The sequence below is a fragment of the Panulirus ornatus genome, chromosome 56 (assembly GCF_036320965.1).
Source record: "Panulirus ornatus isolate Po-2019 chromosome 56, ASM3632096v1, whole genome shotgun sequence".
Classification (NCBI taxonomy): domain Eukaryota; kingdom Metazoa; phylum Arthropoda; class Malacostraca; order Decapoda; family Palinuridae; genus Panulirus; species Panulirus ornatus.
This window is the reverse complement of record NC_092279.1, coordinates 4,157,544-4,178,734: the sequence shown is the minus strand read 5'-3', so window position 1 is coordinate 4,178,734 and position 21,191 is coordinate 4,157,544. Positions and strand designations below refer to the sequence as shown.

Below are 21,191 nucleotides of genomic sequence, written 5' to 3'. Positions count from 1 at the left end.
AAGCCAGCAAAAGGGAGCGGGTTTGGATGGTAGTGCAGTGGAATTTTTTAAAAAAAAAAGGGGGGGGGACTGGTTTTTTGACTGGTTGGTAAGGTTATTTTTAAAGTATGTAAAGATTCATGGTGAGGTGCCTGAGATTGGCGGAAGGGTTTGCACAGTGCCATTTTACAAAGGTAAAGCGGATAAGAGTGAGTGCCCCAATAACAGAGTTATAAGTTTGTTGAGTATTCCCGGTAAATTATTTTGGGAGGGTTTGATTGAGAGGGGGAAGGCATGTACAGAGCATCAGATTGGGGAAAAAGCAGTGTGGTTTCAGAAGTGGTTTGAGGATGTGTGGATCAGGTGTTTGTTTGAAGAATGTATGTGAGAAATACTTAGAAAAGCAAAGGATTTGTATGTTTTTTTGCATTTATGGATCTGGAGGGAAAGGGATTTGATAGAGTTGATGGGGTGCTTTGGAAGGGATTAAGAATTTGGTGTGGGAGGGGAAGTTGTTTGAAGCAGTGAAAAGGGTTTTTTTCGAGGAAAGTAAGGGATGTGTACGTGTAGGAAGAGAGGAAAGTGATTTTGGGTTTTCAGTGAATGGGAGGTTTGCGGCAGGGGTTTTTGTGATGTCTCCTGGTTTTTTTTTTGTTTATGGATGGGGTTGTTAGGGAGGTGAATGCAAGAGTTTTTGGGAAAAAGGGGGGGGGGGATGAAGGGCTGTTGTGGGAAAGAGAGAGCTTTGGGGAAATGAGTCAGTTGTTGTTCGTGATGCTACGTGCTGGTGGGATTCATGTGGAAAAAAAACTGCAGGGAAACTGGTGACTGGTTTTGGGGGAAATGGGGTGAAAAAAAGAAATTAAAAGTAAATGTGAATAAGAGCAAGGTTTTTAGGTTCCCGTAGGGTTGAGGGTCAAGTCAATTGGGGGGTAAGTTTTTAAAGGAGAAAAAATGGGGGGAAAATAAAATGTTTTAGGGTAAACTGGGAGGGGGTTTGGAGCGGATGGGAACCCTGGGGGGGGTATAGGGGGGGGGGGGGCGAAAAATTTTGGGGCCTTGAAGAATGTGTGGAAGTCGAGAACATTTTTTTGGAAAAACAAAAATGGGTATGTTTGGGAAAGGGAAAAGTGGTTCCCAAAAATTTTGTATGGTTGCGGGGTGGGCTATGGTTTGAGTTGTGCGAGGAGGGTGGAGTGTTGGAAATGAGATGTTTGAGGACAATATGTGGTGTGAGGGGGTTTGGGGCCCAGTAAGTAAGTAAGGGAAAAAAGGATGTGTGGTAATAAAAAGAGTGTGGTTGAGAGAGCAGAAGAGGGTGTTTTGAAAAAAGGTTTGGGCACTTTGGGGAGAATGAAATGAGGAAAGATTGACAAAGAGGGTTTTATGTGTCGAGGGTGGAGGGAACGAGGGGAAGTGGGGACCAAAAAAGGAGGTGGAAAGATGAAGTGAAAAAGATTTTGAGTGTCCCGGGGGTGAAAATGCGGAGGGTGAAAGGTGTGTAAGGGAAAAAGAGTGAATTGGAAAGATGTGGTATATGGGGGGTTTTGGGCGTGTGTCAATGGATTGAACCAAAGGGGATGTAAAGTGTCTGGGGTAAACCATGGAAATTTTTCTGGGGCCTGGATGTGGAAAGGGATCTGTGGTTTCAGTGCATTACACATGACAGCTAGAACTGAGTGTGAACGAATGTGGCCTTTGTCTTTTCCTAGCGCGCAGGGGAGGGGGGTGCCATTTCATGTGTGGCGGGGTGGTGAAGGGAATGGATGAAGGCATCATGTATGAAAAATGTACATGTGTATATATGTATATGTATGTATACATTGAAATATATAGGTATGTATATGTGTGTGTGTGTGTACTTGTATGTATATACATGTGTATGTGGGTGGGTTGGGCAATTTCTTTCGTCTATTTCCTTGCACTAACTCGCTAATGCGGGAGACAGCAACAAAGTATAATAAATATGAATAATTATTATTATTATTATTATCATTATTATACTTTGTTGCTGTCTCCCGCGTTAGCAAGGTAGCGCAAGGAAACAGACGAAAGAATGGCCTAACCCACTTACATACACATGTATATACATAAACACCCACACACGCACATACACATACCTATACATTTCAACGTATACATACACAGACATATACATATATACACATGCACATATTCATACATGCTGCCTTCATCCATTCCCGCCGCCACCCCGCCACACATGAAATGACACCCCCCTCCCCCCACATGCACGTGAGGAAGCGCTAGGAAAGGACAACAAAGGCCACATTCGTCCACACTAAGACTCTAGCTGTCATGTGTAATGCACCGAAACCACAGCTCCCTTTCCACATCCAGGCCCCACAAAACTTTCCATGGTTTACCCCAGATGCCTCACATGCCCTGGTTCAATCCATTGACAGCATGTCAACACCGGCATACCACATCAATCCAATTCACTGTATTCCTTGCACGCCTTTCACCCTCCTGTATGTCCAGGCCCTGATTGCTCAAAATCTTTTTCACTCCATCCTTCCACCTCCAATTTGGTCTCCCACTTCTCCTCGTTCCCTCCACCTCTGGCACACATATCCTCTTTGTCAATCTTTCCTCACTCATTCTCTCCATGTGACCAAACCATTTCAATACACCCTCTTCTGCTCTCTCAACCACACTTCTTATCACCATACATCTCTCTTACCCTTTCATTACTTACTCAATCAAACCACCTCACAACACATATTGTCCTCAAACATTTCATTTCCAACACATCCACCCTCCTCCACACAACCCTATCTATCACCCATGCCTCAACCATAAAACATTGTTGGAACCACTATCCTTTCAAACATACCCATTTTTGCTTTCCGAGATAACGTTTTTGCCTTCCACACATTCTTCAACGCTCCCAGAATCTTTGCCCCCTCCCCCACCCTGTGACTCACTTCCAAAGCGCTTCCATGGTTCCATCCGCTGCCAAATCCACTCCCAGAAATCTAAAACACTTCACTTCCTCCAGTTTTTCTTCATTCAAACTTACCTCCCAATTTACTTGTCCCTCAACCCTTGCTCTTATTCACATTTACTCTCAGTATTCTTCTTTCACACACTTTACCAAACTCTGTCATCAACTTCTGCAGTTTCTCACCCGAATCAGCCACCAACACTGTATCGTCAGTGAGCAACAACTGACACATTCCAAGCTCTCTCATCCTCAATAGACTGCATACTTCCCCCTCTCTCTAAAACTCTTGCGTTCACCTCCCTAACAAACCCATCCATAAACAAATTAAACAACCATGGAGACATCATGCACCCCTGCCGCAAACCAACATTCACAGGGAACCAACCACTTTCCTCTCTTCCTACTCATACACATGCCATACATCCTCGATAAAAGATTTTCACTGCTTCTAACAACTTACCTCCCACACCATATACTCTAAGTACCTTCCACAAGCATCTCTATCAACTCTATATGCCTTCTCCAGATCCATAAATGCTACATACAATACATACAATATATATGTTGCGTGGCAGCTAGAGACTGAGTGTGAACGAATGGGGCCTTTGTTGTCTTTTCCTAGTGCTACCTCGCACACATGAGGGGGGAGGGGGAAGGTATTCCATGTGTGGCAAGGTGGCGATGGGAGTGAATGGGGGCAGACAGTGTGAATTGTGTGTATGGGTATATATGTATGTGTCTGTGTATGTATATATATGTGTACATTGAGATGTATAGGTATGTATATTTGCGTGTGTGGACGTGTGTGTGTATACATTGTATATGGGGGTGGGTTGGGCCATTTCTTTCGTCTGTTTCCTTGCGCTACCTTGCAAACACGGGAGACAGCGACAAAGCAAAATAATAATAATAATAATAATAATAATAATAATATTAATATATATTATAATATATATTAAATATATATATAGGTATTAAGAATATATGGTGTGGGAGGCAAGTTGTTAGAAGCAGTGAAAAGTTTTTATCGAGGATGTAAGGCATGTGTACATGTAGGAAGAGAGGAAAGTGATTGGTTCTCAGTGAATGTAGGTTTGCGGCAGGGGTGTGTGATGTCTCCATGGTTGTTTAATTTGTTTATGGATGGGGTTGTTAGGGAGGTGAATGCAAGAGTTTTGGAAAGAGGGGCAAGTATGAAGTCTGTTGTGAATGAGAGAGCTTGGGAAGTGAGTCATTTGTTGTTCGCTGATGATACAGCGCTGGTGGCTGATTCATGTAAGAAACTGCAGAAGCTGGTGACTGAGTTTGGTAAAGTGTGTGAAAGAAGAAAGTTAAGAGTAAATGTGAATAAGAGCAAGGTTATTAGGTACAGTAGGGTTGAGGGTCAAGTCAATTGGGAGGTAAGTTTAAATGGAGAAAAACTGGAGGAAGTAAAGTGTTTTACATATCTGGGAGTGGATCTGGCAGCGGATGGAACCATGGAAGCGGAAGTGAATCATAGGGTGGGGGAGGGGGGCAAAAATCCTGGGAGCCTTGAAGAATGTGTGGAAGTCGAGAACATTATCTCGGAAAGCAAAAATGGGTATGTTTGAAGGAATAGTGGTTCCAACAATGTTGTATGGTTGCGAGGCATGGGCTATGGGTAGATTTGTGCAGAGGAGGGTGGATGTGCTGGAAATGAGATGTTTGAGGACAATGTGTGGTGTGAGGTGGTTTGATCGAGTAAGTAATGTAAGGGTAAGAGAGATGTGTGGAAATAAAAAGAGCGTGGTTGAGAGAGCTGAAGAGGGTGTTTTGAAATGGTTTGGGCATATGGAGAGAATGAGTGAGGAAAGATTGACCAAGAGGATATATGTGTCGGAGGTGGAGGGAACTAGGAGAAGTGGGAGACCAAATTGGAGGTGGAAAGATGGAGTGAAAAAGATTTTGTGTGATCGGGGCCTGAACATGCAGGAGGGTGAAAGGAGGGCAAGGAATAGAGTGAATTGGATCGATGTGGTATACCGGGGTTGACGTGCTGTCAGTGGATTGAATCAGGGCATGTGAAGCGTCTGGGGTAACCATGGAAAGTTGTGTGGGGCCTCGATGTGGAAAGGGAGCTGTGGTTTCGGGCATTATTGCATAACAGCTAGAGACTGAGTGTGAACGAATGGGGCCTTTGTTGTCTTTTCCTAGTGCTACCTCGCACACATGAGGGGGAGGGGGATGGTATTCCATGTGTGGCGAGGTGCGATGGGAATGAATAAAGGCAGACAGTGTGAATTGTGTGCATGGGTATATATGTATGTGTCTGTGTGTGTATATATATGTGTACATTGAGATGTATAGGTATGTATATTTGTGTGTGTGGATGTGTATGTATATACATTGTGTATGGGGGTGGGTTGGGCCATTTCTTTCGTCTGTTTCCTTGCGCTACCTCGCAAACGCGGGAGACAGCGACAAAGCAAAATATATAATATATATATTATATATATATAAGTTTGTTGAGTATTCCTGGGAAATTATATGGGAGGGTTCTGATTGAGAGGGTGAAGTCATGTACAGAGCATCAGATTGGGGAAGAGCAGTGTGGTTTCAGAAGTGGTAGAGGATGTGTGGATCAAGTGTTTGCTTTGAAGAATGTATGAGAGAAATACGTAGAAAAGCAAATGGATTTGTATGTAGCATTTATAGATCTGGAGAAGGCATATGATAGAGTTGATAGAGATGCTCTGTGGAAGGTATTAAGAATATGTGGTGTGGGAGGCAAATTGTTAGAAGCAGTGAAAAGTTTTTATCGAGGCTGTAAGGCATAAGTACGTGTAGAAAGAGAGGAAAGTGATGGCAGGGGTGTGTGATGTCTCCATGGTTGTTTAATTTGTTTATGAATGGGGTTGTTAGGGAGGTGAATGCAAGAGTTTTGGAAAGAGGGGCAAGTATGCAGTCTGTTGTGGATGAGACAGCACGGGAAGTGAGTCAGTTGTTGTTTGCTGATGATACAATGGTGGTGGCAGATTCATGTGAGAAACTGCAGAAGCTGGTGACTGAGTTTGATAAAGTGTGTGAAAGAAGAAAGTTAAGAGTAAATGTGAATAAGAGCAAGGTTATTAGGTACAGTAGGGCTGAGGGTCAAGTCAATTGGGAGGTAAGTTTGAATGGAGAAAAACTGGAGGAAGTGAAGTGTTTTAGATATCTGGGAGTGGATTTGGCGGAGGATGGAACCATGGAAGCGTTGAAGAGTGTGTGGAAGTCGAGGGAACATTATCTCAGAAAGCAAAAATGGGAATAGAGGTTCCAACAAAGTTTTATGGTTGCGAGGCATGGGCTATGGATAGAGTTGTGCGCAGGAGGGTGGATGTGCTGGAAATGAGATGTTTGAGGGCAATATGTGGTGTGAGGTGGTTTGATCGAGTAAGTAACGTAAGGGTAAGAGAGATGTGTGGTAATAAAAAGAGTGTGGTTGAGAGAGCAGAGGAGGGTGTTTTGAAATGGTTTGGTCACATGGAGGGAATAAGTGAGGAAAGATTGACAAAGAGGATATATGTGTCAGAGGTGGAGGGAACGAGGAGAAGTGGGAGACCAAATTGGAGGAGGAAAGATGGAGTAAAAAAGATTTTGAGTGATCGGGGCCTGAACATGCAGGAGGGTGAAAGGCATGCAAGGAATAGAGTGAATTGGAATGATGTGGTATACCAGGGCCGATGTGCTGTCAATGGATTGAACCAGGGCATGTGAAGCATCTGGGGTAAACCAGGGAAAGTTCTGTGGGGCCTGGATGTGGAAAGGGAGCTGTGGTATCAGTGCATTATAACATGACAGCTAGAGACTTTGTAAACGAATGGGGCCTTTGTTGTCTTTTCCTAGGACTACATCGCACACATGAGGGGGGAGGGGGTTGTTATTACATGTGTGGTGAGGTGGCGATGGGAATGAATAACGGAAGACTATGAATTATGTACACGTGTAAATATGTATGTGTCTGTGTGTGTATATACATGTATATGTTGAGATGTATAGGTATGTATATTTGCGTGTGTGGACGTGTATGTATATACATATGTATGTGGGTGGGTTGGGCCATTCTTTCGTCTGTTTCCTTGCGCTACCTCGCTAACATGGGAGATAGCGACAAAGCAAAATAAAAAAAATAATATATATATATATATATATATATATATATATATATATATATATATATATATATATATATATATATTTTTATACTTTGTCGCTGTCTCCCGCGTTTGCGAGGTAGCGCAAGGAAACAGACGAAAGAAATGGCCCAACCCCCCCCCATACACATGTATATACATACGTCCACACACGCAAATATACAAACCTACACAGCTTTCCATGGTTTACCCCAGACGCTTCACATGCCTTGATTCAATCCACTGACAGCACGTCAACCCCGGTATACCACATCGCTCCAATTCACTCTATTCCTTGCCCTCCTTTCACCCTCCTGCATGTTCAGGCCCCAATCACACAAAATCTTTTTCACTCCATCTTTCCACCACCAATTTGGTCTCCCTCTTCTCCTTGCTCCCTCCACCTCCGACACATATATCCTCTTGGTCAATCTTTCCTCACTCATTCTCTCCATGTGCCCAAACCACTTCAAAACACCCTCTTCTGCTCTCTCAACCACGCTCTTTTTATTTCCACACATCTCTCTTACCCTTACGTTACTCACTCGATCAAACCACCTCACACCACACATTGTCCTCAAACATCTCATTTCCAGCACATCCATCCTCCTGCGCACAACTCTATCCATAGCCCACGCCTCGCAACCATACAACATTGTTGGAACCACTATTCCTTCAAACATACCCATTTTTGCTTTCCGAGATAATGTTCTCGACTTCCACACATTCTTCAAGGCCCCCAGAATTTTCGCCCCCTCCCCCACCCTATGATCCACTTCCGCTTCCATGGTTCCATCCGCTGCCAGATCCACTCCCAGATATCTAAAACACTTCACTTCCTCCAGTTTTTCTCCATTCAAACTCACCTCCCAACTGACTTGACCCTCAACCCTACTGTACCTAATAATATATATACATACATATATATATATATATATATATATATATATATATATATATATATATATATATATATATATATATATATATATATATATATATATTTGTTGTTCGCTGATGATACAGCACTGGTGGCTGATTCATGTGAGAAACTGCAGAAGCTGGTGACTGAGTTTGGTAAAGTGTGTGAAAGAAGAAAGTTATGAGTAAATGTGAATAAGAGCAAGGTTATTAGGTACAGTAGGGTTGAGGGTCAAGTCAATTGGGAGGTAAGTTTGAATGGAGAAAAACTGGAAGAAGTAAAGTGTTTTAGATATCTGGGAGTGGATCTGGCAGCGGATGGAACCATGGAAACGGAAGTGGATCATAGGGTGGGGGAGGGGGCGAAAATTCTGGGAGCCTTGAAAAATGTGTGGAAGTCGAGAACATTATCTCGGAAAGCAAAAATGGGTATGTTTGAAGGAATAGTGGTTCCAACAATGTTGTACGGTTGCGAGGCGTGGGCTATGGATAGAGTTGTGCGCAGGAGGATGGATGTGCTAGAAATGAGATGTTTGAGGACAACGTGTGGTGTGAGGTGGTTTGATCGAGTAAGTAACGTAAGGGTAAGAGAGATGTGTGGAAATAAAAAGAGCGTGGTTGAGAGAGCAGAAGAGGGTGTTTTGAAATGGTTTGGGCACATGGAGAGAATGAGTGAGGAAAGATTGACCAAGAGGATATATGTGTCGGAGGTGGAGGGAACGAGAGAAGTGGGAGACCAAATTGGAGGTGGAAAGATGGAGTGAAAAAGATTTTGTGTGATCGGGGCCTGAACATGCAGGAGGGTGAAAGGAGGGCAAGGAATAGAGTAAATTGGATCGATGTGGTATACCGGGGTTGACGTGCTGTCAGTGGATTGAATCAGGGCATGTGAAGCGTCTGGGGTAAACCATGGAAAGCTGTGTAGGTATGTATATTTGCATGTGTGGACGTATGTATATACAGGTGCATGGGGGTGGGTTGGGCCATTTCTTTCATCTGTTTCCTTGCGCTACCTCGCAAACGCAGGAGACAGCGACAAAGCAAAAAAAAGAAAAAAAAAATTATTTATTTATTTTGCTTTGTCGCTATCTCCCACGTTAGCTAGGTAGCGCAAGCAAACAAACGAAAGAATGGCCCAACCCAACCACATACACATGTTTATACATACACGTCCGCACACGCAAATATATATACCTATACATCTCAATGTATACATATATATACACACACAGACATATACATATACACACATGTACATAAATTCATACTGTCTGCCTTTGTTTATTCCCATCGCCACCTCGCCACACTTGGAATAACAACCCCCTCTCTCCTCATGTGTGCGAGGTAGCGGTAGGAAGAGACAACAAAGGCCACATTCGTTCACACTCAGTGTCTGGCTCTCATGTAATAATGCACCAAAACCACAGCTCCCTTTCCACATCCAGGCCCCACACAACTTTCCATGGTTTACCCCAGACGCTTCACATGCCCTGGTTCAATCCATTGACAGCACGTCAACCCCGGTATACCACATCGTTCCAATTCACTCTATTCCTTGCAAGCCTTTCACCCTCCTGCATGTTCAGACCCAGATCACTCAAAATCTTTTTCACTCCATATTTCCACCTCCATAAAGAAAGAGGCAGGAGGTCAAGAGAAAGGTGCAAGAGGTGAAAAACAGGGCAAATGAGAGTTGGGGTGAGAGTATCATTAAATTTTAGGGAGAATAAAAAGATATTCTGGATGGAGATAAATAAAGTGCGTAAGACAAGGGAACAAATGGGAACTTCAGTGAAGGGGGCTAATGGGGAGGTGATAACAAGTAGTGGTGATGTGAGAAGGAGATGGAGTGAGTATTCTGAAGGTTTGTTGAATGTGTTTGATGATAGAGTGGCAGATATAGGGTGTTTTGGTCGAGGTGGTGTTCAAAGTGAGAGGGTTAGGGAAAATGATCTGGTAAACAGAGAAGAGGTAGTAAAAGCTTTGTGGAAGATGAAAGCCAGCAAGGCAGCGGGTTTGGATGGTAGTGCAGTGGAATTTATTAAAAAAAGGGGGTGACTGCATTGTTGACTGGTTGGTAAGGTTATTTAATGTATGTATGATTCATGGTGAGGTGCCTGAGATTGGCGGAATGCTTGCACAGTGCCACTGTACAAAGGTAAAGCGGATAAGAGTGAGTGCTCAAATAACAGAGTTATAAGTTTGTTGAGTATTCCTGGTAAATTATATGGGAGGGTATTGATTGAGAGGGTGAAGGCATGTACAGAGCATCAGATTGGGGAAGAGCAGTGTGGTTTCAGAAGTGGTAGAGGATGTGTGGATCAGGTGTTTGCTCTGAAGAATGTATGTGAGAAATACTTAGAAAAGCAAATGGATTTGTATGTAGCATTTATGGATCTGGAGAAGGCATATGATAAGAGTTGATGGAGATGCTCTGTGGAAGGTATTAAGAATATATGGTGTGGGAGGCAAGTTGTTAGAAGCAGTGAAAAGTTTTTATCGAGGATGTAAGGCATGTGTACGTGTAGGAAGAGAGGAAAGTGATTGGTTCTCAGTGAATGTAGGTTTGCGGCAGGGGTGTGTGATGTCTCTGTGGTTGTTTGTTTATGGATGGGGTTGTTAGGGAGGTGAATGCAAGAGTTTTGGAAAGAGGGGCAGGTATGCAGTCTGTTGTGGATGAGAGAGCGTGGGAAGTGAGTCAGTTGTTGTTCGCTGATGCTACAGTGCTGGTGGCTGATTCATGTGAGAAACTGCAGAAGCTGGTGACTGAGTTGGGAAAGTGTGTGAAAGAAGAAACTTGAGAGTAAATGTGAATAAGAGCAAGGTTATTAGGTCCAGTAGGGTTGAGGGTCAAGTCAATTGGGAGGTAAGTTTGAATGGAGAAAAACTGGAGGAAGTAAAGTGTTTTAGATATCTGGGAGTGGATTTGGCGGCGGATGGAATCATAGGGTGGGGGAGGGGGCGAAAATTCTGGGAGCCTTGAAGAATGTGTGGAAGTCGAGAACATTTTCTCGGAAAGCAAAAATGGGTATGTTTGAAGGAATAGTGGTTCCAACAATTTTGTATGGTTGCGAGGCGTGGGCTATGGATAGAGTTGTGCGTAGGAGGGTGGATGTGTTGGAAATGAGATGTTTGAGGACAATATGTGGTGTGAGGTGGTTTGATCGAGTAAGTAATGTAAGGGTAAGAGAGATGTGTGGTAATAAAAAGAGTGTGGTTGAGAGAGCAGAAGAGGGTGTTTTGAAATGGTTTGGGCACATGGAGAGAATGAGTGAGGAAAGATTGACAAAGAGGATATATGTGTCAGAGGTGGAGGGAACGAGGAGAAGTGGGAGACCAAACTGGAGGTGGAAAGATGAAGTGAAAAAGATTTTGAGTGATCGGGGCCTGAACATGCAGGAGGGTGAAAGGTGTGTAAGGAATAGAGTGAATTGGAACGATGTGGTATACTGGGGTCGACGTGCTGTCAATGGATTGAACCAGGGCATGTGAAGCGTCTGGGGTAAACCATGGAAAGTTGTGTGGGGCCTGGATGTGGAAAGGGAGCTTTACCTCGCACACATGAGGGGGAAGGGGATTGGTTATTCCATGTGTGGCGAGGTGGCGATGGGAATGGATAAAGGCAGACAGTATGAATTATGTACATGTGTATATATGTATATGGCTGTGTGTGTATATATATATGTATACATTGAGATGTATAGGTATGTATATTTGCGTGTGTGGATGTGTATGTATATACATGTGTATGTGGGTGGGTTGGGCCATTCTTTCGTCTGTTTCCTTGCGCTACCTTGCTAACGCGGGAGACAGCGACAAAGCAAAATAAATAATAAATATATATATATATATATATATATATATATATGTGTGTGTGTGTGTGTGTGTGTGTGTTATGTAGTAGACCACCTGTTCGAGATTACACTGTAAGTGAAAATTCAACTTTGGTAAAATGTATCATTTGGAGTACAGTCTCATTAAAGAACTTTTGACTCCAAAGGAGACCATATTTCCCTGCTAATGGAAATAAGAGAGCCTTGACCTGCATGATCCTTTAGATGGAAGTCTTTGGTAACACCAGGACTTTTTTTTTTTTTTCTTTTTTTTTTTAAAGATGACTTAGGATAATTGCAATATATAATAATACAAATTTATGATGGTATTACTGGTCTCCACCCGCAAGTAATTACACCCTGAGCAAGGAGTCAACTTTAAAATGGCAGTACAATTGGTAGTGAAGAGTAAAAAATACACTACTGTCAAGGGTCTTCCTGCTCCACAGGAGCCCTTCATTTCCCTTGGACCTACATAAAATGCAGCCTCAAAGCTTCAAGAGCCTTGTACAAGGGGTCTTGGGTTTGTATAATAATAATAATCGTAATAACAATAATACTGTATATACCTAAATTTTTTTTTGTATAATCATATGTTAGGTTTTATTGAGTACAATGATCTAATGAAGTGTCATTTTTGGTTTGTTGATTAAAGACATAACTAGACCCCAAAATCAGGTGATTTCTGAATTATGTGTAACATGAAACCAAGGTAAGTATTAGTAAAATTATACATATATATATATATATATATATATATATATATATATATATATATATATATATATATATATATATATATATATATATATAATGTAATGAGTACACAATGTCAGAGGACACACAATGCCTCCTAACAACAGAATCTGAACCACTGCCATTTGTCTGGGAGCTGGGTATGTAACATGAGGCTTCCCATATCCCCAGCTCCCGTACAAGTGATAGTAGGTTTGAATTCTGCGAAAAGAAGAGCCATTATACGATATTTATATTGAATGCAGTATTGATACTGCAAGAGCCTCATAAAAGGGGCGCCGTGGTTGTATAATAGTTATCATAATGAAAATACTGTATATAAATGATTTTTTTTTATATTCTCATGTTAGCATTTATTGAGAAATATGATCTGATGAAATAAATGACATTTTAAGGTTTGTTTGTCTTATTAAAATCACATCTTGACCCCAAAACTTGTGAATCTGAATTAAGTGTAATGTTCATTTACCAAGTTAATTCTTCGGATACAGATACTAACATGAACCAGGAGTTGCGACTAAGGAAAGAGATGAACGTATTGCAGACTGTACATTGAGAATATCATGTGCGTATCTTTGAAAAGGAGTGTGCTGAAGACTCCATCAAGGAAGGCAGTAAAGGCCTATGAAATTCTGAAAATGGAGTATGACAAACCTGGAAATTTTGGGGATGGTGAAGTTCTCAGGAAGGATGGTGAGGGTGAAGTTTTTGATAATGGGGAGAATGGTGAGGATTTGGTGTTGAGTGGGGAGGATAGTAAAGGTTGTGGTGATGGCAAGGAGGATGGCTAAGGTTGTGATAACAATGGGGAGAATGGTGAGGGTCGTGTTGACAGTGGGGATGATTGTGAGAGATGTGGTGACGGTGAGGAGGATAGTGAGGGCTGTGGAGAGGGGGAAGATTGTGAGAGTTTAGGTGACAGAAGGGAGGTGGGGATGGATGGTGGGGAATATGGTGAGGGTTGTGCTGACAATGGAGAAATTGGTGGGGGGATGTGATGATGGTGAGGAGGATGGTGAAGAGGTGGAGAATAGCAAGGGTTGTCCTTTTGAAAAGAAGATTGGTGAGGGTTGTGGGGAAGACTGATGAGGGTTGTAATGAGGAGGGCGAGTGTGTGGTGGTAGTGGGAGGATGGTGTGGATTGTGAGGCTGGTAATGAGGGTAATGTGTGTCGGTAGAGATGATGGCGAGGAAGATTATGAGTTGTACAATTGGTGACAGTGGGTAGGATAGTGGGGATGAGATGAGTATAGGGAGGCTTGTGGAAGTTGTGGTGACAGTGGGGATGATGGAGGGGGGTTGTGTTGACAAAGGGGAGGAGGGTGAATGTCATGGGGAGGATAGTGAAGGTCGTGGTAAAGGATGGTAAGGGTCGTAATGACAACGGGGAAGGATGAGGAGGGTTGTACTGGTGGTGGGGAAGAAGGTGAGGGTCGTAGTGAGGGTGACAAACATGGAGTCGTTGAGGGGGATTAGTATGGGCCGCAGGGAGGGCGCTGAGGGTTTTTGTGAAAGGTTAGGATGTCAAGTTCATGACGATGGGAAGTTTAAGGTTTGAGATGACTGTGGGGAGGATAGTTGGTGTTGTGGTGACGATAGGGAGGATGGTGAGTGCTGTGGTGACGGAGGAGAGGATGGTGAGGGGTTGTGGTGAAAGTGGGGAGGATGACAAGGGTCGTAACGGTGAGAAGGTGGGGAGGGCGTTATATGATAACGGCGGGGAGGATGGTGAGGGGTGTTGTGACGGCGGCGGGGTGGATGGTGAGGGGTGTTGTGACGGCGGCGGGGTGGATGGTGAGGGTTGTGGTGACACAGTGAGGAGGAGAGGAAGTAGGGAAGATGTTGAGGGCTGTGTCGACGGTGGGGAGGACGGTCAAGGTCGTGGTGAGGATGATACGGTGTGACGGTGAGGAGGGAGGCGAGGATAGTGAGGATCGCGGTGACACTGGGGAGGATGGTGATGCCGAAGACAGACAGGTTGGGGGGTGGAGGCAAGACAGGCAGGGGGGGAGAGGAAGGACGACGGGCTGGGGGAGAAAAAGAACAGGCAGGGGAGGGTAGAATTCAAGAGTAGGGAAGACAGGAGGGGAGAGGATGCGAGGTTAGCAAGACGGGATATGGCAGCGACAAGCCAGCTCACACCACACCCCTCCCCTGACAGGCGGGAATCAAGTTGATCTACGCTACACGGCGGCTCTCGGTGGTGCCTCGCGTTGATCGCCACCAACGAAAATGTATTTCCAATTATCATACAATTATTTTTTCTTTCTATTTCTGAATACGATCTTGTCATCCTCGATACAGGGAATGAAACTACGAATGGATTACCCAACACCGAGGAATCACGGTCTCGCGGCAATGAAAATTTTAGCCAGACTGGCAGGGAGAAATGACGAATAATTGCGACTTTGACCCCCTCAAAAAGAAAACGGAGGGGAAGTTAGCCAGTACCGCTCACCGCAGGAAAATAGTTAAGTGGTGTGTGAGTTTCGTGGTGTTGTGTGTGAGATGGAAAGACGAAAATGTTGGTGGAGTAAATGCCAGAAGCAGCCCACGTATGGGTGAGGCAGAGAGACACAGAGACATCCATCTGGGCCACAGGAGTGAAACAGCAGAGCAGAGCAGAGCAGAGAGAGAGAGAGAGAGAGAGAGAGAGAGAGAGAGAGAGAGAGAGAGAGAGAGAGAGAGACCTGACAATGACATCTCTTCCGGATTTAATCTCATCTGCGCATGGCCCGTCTCGCCTTAACCCTATCAGATATGAACTGGCCCAGTACAATACTGGGCCACATACCTGCTGGGCACAGTAACACGTACTGGCCCAGTACACTACCACATACCTGCTGGGCACAGTAACACGTACTGGTCCGGTACACTACCACATACCTGCTGGGCACAGTAACACGTACTGGCCCAGTACACTACCACATACCTGCTGGGCACAGTAACACGTACTGGTCCAGTACACTACCACATACCTGCTGGGCACAGTAACACGTACTGGCCCAGTAACACGTGCTGGCCCAGTACACTACCACATACTTGCTGGGCACAGTAACACGTACTGGTCCGGTACACTACCACATACCTGCTGGGCACAGTAACATGTACTGGTCCAGTACACTACCACATACCTGCTGGGCACAGTAACATGTACTGGTCCAGTGCAATACCACATACCTGCTGAGCACAGTAACACGTACTGGCCCAGTACACTACCACATACCTGCTGGGCACAGTAACATGTACTGGTCCAGTACACTACCACATACCTGCTGGGCACAGTAACACGTACTGGCCCAGTACACTACCACATACCTGCTGGGCACAGTAACATGTACTGGTCCAGTACACTACCACATACCTGCTGGGCACAGTAACACGTACTGGCCCAGTACACTACCACATACCTGCTGGGCACAGTAACACGTACTGGCCCAGTACACTACCACATACCTGCTGGGCACAGTAACACGTACTGGTCCGGTACAATACCACATACCTGCTGGGCACAGTAACATGTACTGGTCCAGTACACTACCACATACCTGCTGGGCACAGTAACACGTACTGGCCCAGTACACTACCACATACCTGCTGGGCACAGTAACACGTACTGGTCCAGTACACTACCACATACCTGCTGGGCACAGTAACACGTACTGGTCCAGTACACTACTACATACCTGTTGGACACAGTAACACGTACTGGTCCAGTACACTACCACATACCTGCTGGGCACAGTAACACGTACTGGCCCAGTACACTACCACATACCTGCTGGGCACAGTAACATGTACTGGCCCAGTACACTACCACATACCTGCTGGGCACAGTAACATGTACTGGCCCAGTTCACTACCACATACCTGCTGGGCACAGTAACACGTACTGGCCCAGTACACTACCACATACCTGCTGGGCACAGTAACACGTACTGGCCCAGTACACTACCACATACCTGCTGGGCACAGTAACACGTACTGGCCCAGTACACTACCACATACCTGCTGGGCACAGTAACACGTACTGGCCCAGTACACTACCACATACCTGCTGGAGAACAAGAAATAGTGCGGTGGGGGGAGGAGGCACGGGAGTGTAGAGGATATAGCCGGTGATGAGGTGTGAGGTGCATGAGGAGAGGAGGGGGGTGTTGGGGGCCAGGGAGGGTAGAGGGATGTGCCAGTCACAGGAGGCACTGGCCCGCGCGCCCCCCCGCCCGCCTCCCTGGCTGGAGCGAGGGAGGCGGGGGCACCGCCGCCTCCTCCTCACATCTTCCGTCCGGGATGCTGGGCATGATGTACACTCGCGTCCAGCCAGCCAGCCAGCCCAGCCCTTCCTCTGCTTGCTTTATGCGCGGCTCACGACACGACCTATCAAGGAAAAAGCAATAACAAAAAAAAATTAAAGAGCTGAATTCCGAAAAAATACAAAAATCACATCATGGTAGTCAAGTCTCATTAGCATGGTTCTGGATAAACTTTAAAAATATAGGTAATATTATCGGATGAGGATCTCTGCTTATCCAGGAAAAATAGATCACTCCCCTGAGAACCTGCCTATGCTAGAGTCACTGGAAATGAAGAAGTATTTCTTACTATGGTTAAAGATGGATGTACGAGGGATCATGGGAGATGGTCATGTTGCACCTCAATACACAGGACAGTTAAATAAACATTGCCAAAGGGACGTAGGAGTATATAAGAGTAATGATGAAATATGGGGCATTGTCGTCATCATGCTATCTATCTATCTATCTATCTATCTATCTATCTATCTATATATATATATATATATATATGTATACACACACACATATATATATGGCAAGAATAGCAGTGAGGATGTTAACGTGGCTAGATTAATGCTAGGATACAAGACGCTAAAGTGTATGGAATTATCGAATAATAATAATAATTCGTGAGCCAGGCTAGGATACAAGATACGAAAGTGGATGGAATTATCGAATAATAATAATTCGTGAGCCCAGGCTAGGATACAAGACACCAAAGTCGATGGAATTATCGTGAGCTCGGGTACAAATGTGGATGGAACGATCGAATAATAAAAATAATAATAATAATAACAATAATAATAATAATAATAATAATAATAATAATAATAATAATAATAATTCGTGCAGAACACCTAATTAAAACCAACAAGTGTGTCGCCACCTACAATTAGTCATACTGTAATACAGCCACCTCAACGTGCTGAAGATGGAGAGGGAAAAAAACAACTGAATTCTCCATTCTTTTGCATTTATACGCGTCTCCTTACCCCCATAGGCGTACCTCTGCTTCTGAATACTTAAAAAGAAAAAAATATCCTTCAGTATGATGCCTTACACTCGTCATGGCCTCGGACGTGAGTATTTTAGCGGGCTGTTCATCCCTGTGTGACCGACACTGGCTGGGTCAGTCAGTGTCCCTCCCTCTCTACTCTTCTTGCTATGGAGCTCCTGTGTACGCGCACACACACCACACACACTAGGTCTACCCCTTTACCTGAAGGGATTTAAACATAGAACGTCTTGCAAACGTAACTTTAATGACAAATGACTCTTATGTAATGGCCCGACCTCCTCGCCTGGAGCTATTAATATTGCTTTCAAACCCCGGTGCAACCCAAGACCGAGCCATTTTACCGTTATACAATACATATGGGGTTCGATGCCGCCAGCGAATCGAAGACTCAGTCTCTCTAGAACTCAGGACGCTGATGGAGGTTGAAAGAGGAAGGTGCTGAAGGAGAAGTTGTGAGTTATGATATAAGTACGATACACCGAGCTGGTATGGGTGAAACGTACCTACAATTAATGTTGGTGTTGTCCACGCGTTCATTCCCAAATGAGTTGTGAATGTATGTCACCAGAAGTCGATCTACCACTTCTTTACGTCCGAATTTTGTAAAAACTTATTGACCAAGCGTTTTCCAAACACGAACACTTGAATTCCACGACCACATAAGGCATTTTCTCTACCATACACTACCCGGGTTTGGCTGGGATCACACACACACACACACACACACACACACACACACACACACACACACCTGGATGTGCAGTTTAAGTTTTAAAGAACTTACTCTCACAGTAAAGCAAGGTTTTACGTCTCCCTCCCAAGCGAAGACGATGTTTGATCGAGGAGAATATTCTGTTACGAGATAGATCGGTACACACACGTAAATCTTTCGCCATATATATATATATATATATATATATATATATATATATATATATATATATATATATATATATATATATATACACATATATAATGAATTGTATTTTCAGACACTAAACTTACGTGTATAATCCCATACGAATGTTAAGCATGGCAACCTAATCCACATTATGAATAATAAGCATATAGCGCGTACTTACGCAAATTATGTATAATACAATTAAAAAATCTGGTGTTGATTACTGTAGTGTAGTGTAACAAAAGAGAGATGATGGCGGGTGGAGGTGGTGTTGAAGATGATGGTGTCGCCTGGAAGCCGTGGTGGTGGTGGTGTAGTGTTGATGATGATGATGATGGTGATGGTGGGTGGTGGAGAAGGAAGGAGGAGGAAGGGGTGGTGGTGGGAGTAGGAAGTGGTGGTGGGGGGGGCAGACGAGAGGAAGGGTCCGGCGGGCGTCAGTGTGAGGCGGGCCGCCGTCGGAGGAGGAGGATCGCTGCCCTACTGTCTTACCGTCCACTCTCCCCCTCCCCAAGGTAAGGGACAGGTGACCGACCCCTTTCCACTGGGGAGCCACTCTCTCCCTCACACACACACCCACTCCCACCGTTCCTGATTTCCAAACCCAAGATTACCTTTGTGTTAACAAAACCAACAGAGTTAAATCATCAATTGAAATAACAGTTTTTTTTTTCTGTGATGATGTAAACACGTATCGTATATACTATTATCCTAATCATGTCATTAAATCCTGACGACTTAATTACCTTAATTGAATGAAAACAATTAGATGGAGCATTTGATTTTGGCAAATGCAGCGAGTGTGACACACGACCGTCCGTAATGATTGCATTCCTAACGCTTTCACGATAAAAGGCTTCGTGCTGGGGGTTTGTGGAGGAGGCAGCCAAAGGGCATGAAGCGAGCCTTACGACAGTTGGTTCAGCCTTAAGTCCTTGGTCAGGTCAAGGGTTGCGATCCAAGGCTGCTGGGCCAGAGGGCTGTGAACCTAAGGCTGCTGGGCTGTAAAATAAGGCTGCTGGGTGAAGGGTTGTGAACCAAGGCCGCGACACCAAAAGGTTGTGATCCTAAGCTACAAGAAGAGTGTTTGTGAGCCCAGGCATCTGGGCCAAGGGTTGTGAACTAGGAATGCTGGCTCAAAGGAATGTAAAACAAGGCTACACGCCAGAGGGCTGCAAATCAAGGCTGCTGGGACGAAGGGCTGTGAATCGAAGGCTGCTCGTCCAAGTTGTGAACCTAGGCTGCTGACGTAAAGGGCTGTGAAACAAGGCTGCTGGACCAAGGGTTGTGAACCAAAGATGTTGGGCCAAGGGTCGTGAAATAAGGCTGCTGAACAAGGGCTTTGAACCAAGGCATCTCGGTCAAAGGGCTGTGAACAAAAGTAGCAAAGCCAAGGGTTGTAAAAGGAGACTACTGGATCAAGGGCTGTGAGTGAAGACCACTGGGACAAGGGTTGTGGGTGAAGACCACTGGGACAAGGGTTGTGAATGAAGACTACTGAGCCAAGGGTTGTGAGTGAAGATTACTGGGCCAAGGGTTGTGAGTGAAGACTACTGAGCCAAGGGTTGTGAATGAAGATTACTGGGCCAAGGGTTGTTTAGGAAGACTACTGGACGAAAGGCTGAGTGAAAACTACTGAACCAAGGGCTGTGAGTGATGACTACTTGGCCAAGGGTTGTGAGTGAAGACTAACGGGCCAAGGGTTGTGAGTGAAGACTACTGGGCCCAGGGTTGTGAGTGAAGACTACCGGGCCAAGGGTTGTGAGTGAAGACTACTGGGCCCAGGGTTGTGAGTGAAGACTACCGGGCCAAGGGTTGTGAGTGAAGACTACTGGGCCAAGGGTTGTGAGTGAAGACTACCGGGCCAAGGGTTGTGAGTGAAGACTACTGAGCCAAGGGCTGTGAGTGAATATTACTGGGCCAAGGGTTGTTTAGGAAGACTACTCGGCGAAGGGCTGAGTGAAAACTACTGAACCAAGGGCTGTGAGTGATGACTACTGGGCCAAGGGTTGTGAGTGAAGACTACCGGGCCAAGGGTTGTGAGTGAAGACTACTGGGCCCAGGGTTGTGAGTGAAGACTACGGGGCCAAGGGTTGTGAGTGAAGACTACTGGGCCAAGGGTTGTGAGTGAAGACTACCGGGCCAAGGGTTGTGAGTGAAGACTATTGGGCCAAGGGTTGTGAGTGAAGACTACTGGGCCAAGGGTTGTGAGTGAAGACTACTGGGCCAAGGGTTGTGAGTGAAGACTACTGGGCCAAGGGTTAAGCAACCATTACCATTTCGGATGGAAAAAACTGCCAAGTCGAAGCATGTGTGTGGAGATTATATCCACGGCCCACACTAAACTATCAAACAAGGAAATTAGCAGCCAACGACTGAGAATACATATG

At 44.8% G+C, this 21,191-nt stretch overlaps 1 protein-coding gene and 1 long non-coding RNA gene across 3 annotated transcripts in view; one reads left to right on the top strand and one right to left on the bottom strand.

The window, feature by feature from the left end:
* Positions 1 to 21,191, bottom strand: part of LOC139765846 (uncharacterized) — a 74,794-nt gene that overhangs the window by 13,420 nt on the left and 40,183 nt on the right. The window contains exon 3 of the long non-coding RNA XR_011716740.1: positions 16,642 to 16,964. This is a non-coding gene — a long non-coding RNA (uncharacterized lncRNA). The remainder of the gene's footprint in view (positions 1 to 16,641; positions 16,965 to 21,191) is intronic.
* Positions 19,208 to 21,191, top strand: part of LOC139765845 (tetraspanin-7-like) — a 62,842-nt gene continuing 60,858 nt past the window's right edge. Inside the window, exon 1 of one of the 2 annotated variants that reach the window (XM_071693681.1) lies at positions 19,208 to 19,316. The gene's annotated coding sequence lies outside the window, so the exon portion shown is untranslated. The remainder of the gene's footprint in view (positions 19,317 to 21,191) is intronic. The other variant, XM_071693682.1, reaches the window with a different exon arrangement.